Genomic DNA, 2,699 nt, shown 5'->3' on the forward strand with positions numbered 1-2,699 from the left:
CACTACTCCATTGAAAACTGCACCCTTTTTATTGGCATCTTCCCTTTTGCTTTACTGTCACTGTCTACTATTCAGCAATGGAAAGGAACAAAACCTTGGCACACACAACAATGTGGATGGAACTTAAGAGCATTATATTGGACAATAAAAAATAAGCCAATATCAAAAAATTATATACTTCATGATTCCATTTATATACCATTCCTAACAGGACAAAATTATAGAAATGGAAAACAGGGGTTGCCAGAAATTAGGTAAGTAGACAGAGGGTGTGACTATAAAGGGGAAGCAAAAGAGATTCTCTTTGTGGTGACAGAGCAGTTCTCTATCTCAATTGCGATGGCAGAGGTGGTTACGTGTAATGAAAAATGTCATAGAATCACACACAAAGGCATGTCAGAAAATGAGCATATGCAAAACAGGTTTAAGACCTGTAATCATATTAATTATATTATACTAGTCAATTGTCTGGTTTTGATAATGCGCTATTTTTATGCAAGATGTCACCACTGGGGGGATTTTGCTGATGGGTAAGGAATACAAAGGTCTCTATACTCATTTGTAAATGTGTGTGAGTCTGTCCTTAAAAGTAAGTAAAAGTGAAATAAAATGTAAAATAAATTTCTCCTTAGCACTTACCACCATGTAACATGCTATGTAATTTCCTTATTTATTTTCTTTCACCTTTATCTCTCCCCACTACTATGCATTATAATTTGTTTTGTTCTGTGCTATATCCAGCATGTAGTGCAGGAGAAAGCTTACATAGTAAGCTTTCCATGGATAGCTACTGAATGAATTTATGATTAATTAACCTAGTATTTTACATATAAATATCATCTTAACATTATGGCTAATATCATGAGCCTCTGATTCTGATCCCAGCTCTGCTATCATCCAGCAGATCTTTAGCAAATTACCTGAACTTTCTTTTTTTTTTTTTTGAGACAGAGTCTCACTCTGTCACCCAGGCTGGAGTGCAGTGGTGTGATCTCAGCTCACTTCAAGCTCCACCTCCCGGGTTCACGCCATTCTCCTGCCTCAGCCTCCGAGTAGCTGGGACTACAGGCGCCCGCCACCGCACCCGGCTAATTTTTTGTATTTTTAGTAGAGACAGGGTTTCACCGTGTTAGCCAGGATGGTCTCGATCTCCTGACCTCGTGATCCGCCCGCCTCGGCCTCCCAAAGTGCTGGGATTCCAGGCATGAGCTACCGCGCCCGGCAATTACCTGAACTTTCTATGCAATTCCCTCATCCACAAAACCAATAATGCTTAAAAGGTTAAAATTAAAAAATCTCTCCCTTTCTCTGTCTCTCTGTCTCACACACATACACACACACACACACACACACACACACCGCAACACACACAAACACAAAGCTAGAGGAAGTGCTGTTTGAAACTTCTTGGAAAGAAATGCAGTAATATGCCTCAATAACCTCTACAAAATTAGTATCACTTGACATAGTGATTTATCAGAAATGTGGCCACAGTTTTAAGGGCAAGGATGATCATCACAACATTGTTTATAATAGCGGGAAATTTTAAATTAACCTAACTGTCCAATAACAGGAAACAGGACACGTTTCGGGGTATGGGATATGACTCCATAATTTGGAACATTTTTCGGAAAATAAATACCATAATTCATTTTATAAATGAATAACTAATAAGTATAGGTATAATCCATAATAACCTAATTATAGGTTTTACATTTCTATTCTATATTAGCATCATAACTATTAACAACATTCATTATTTAGAAAATTTCCCCTTTCACAGTGTCTTTTACAAGATGACTGTATTTTATATCAATAAACATGAAAATACTTCTGCTTAGAAATTATAAGAGAGAGTAAATGAACATCTATGCCATTAATTGTTCTCATGGCATCATTCAATCTGCAAACAAAGAAAATGTAAATTATTAATAAAATGTTCTCCCTCAGAATGTGTTATTATACAAGCATACATATTAAATGAAATTCAATTGCCAAAAGTGCTCTTCAATTCTTTATATAGAGAAAAGTAATGACAACAAAGTGATATCCTCAGATTGAAAATTGCTAATGTTTTTGTATTTGAAATATTATGGATAGAATTTTTTTTTATCCAGAAAGAAAAAAAATGATGAAAATCATTGTCTGACAGTATTCATAAGTTTAAGTGCAAAATTATAGGTGCAAAACTAGTTTAAGTTAGAAAATTACGCACAAATAACTTAGATTATTTGTTTCTTTATGAAGATCAAAATTCACACAAATACCACTAGCTTTTCATCAGCCTGTAAGGTATTTCTTATTTTGAAACAAGTCTCTTGAAAAGGAATTAGGAAGATGCAGAAAACGCATATTTTCTCCCTGAATAGACAAGATTTGTTTTCCCCACTTAGGCAATTATTAAAGAAACAAACAAATGATTATAATGTGCACATACACTGTACTTGGTGCTGGGTTTACCACACAGATTAAGTTCCAGTTTTAGCCTTAAATGATCCCAAGAGAAAAAGGGAAGAAAAACGTGTATAAATTTTAATTAAACATAATGAAGTTTAAGTAGAATTAGGTATCATAATGCAATACTTCATTCTATTTCAGGTACAGTAGATTATATTTTATATCTTAACACAAATTTGCTCTTAAAAATAAAGTATAATTTTTTTGACCATAAGCCTTGGACAGTTTCTGGCCAAGATCTT

Source organism: Colobus angolensis, unplaced genomic scaffold (assembly GCF_000951035.1).
Source record: "Colobus angolensis palliatus isolate OR3802 unplaced genomic scaffold, Cang.pa_1.0 Scaffold168, whole genome shotgun sequence".
Taxonomy (NCBI): Eukaryota; Metazoa; Chordata; class Mammalia; order Primates; family Cercopithecidae; genus Colobus; species Colobus angolensis.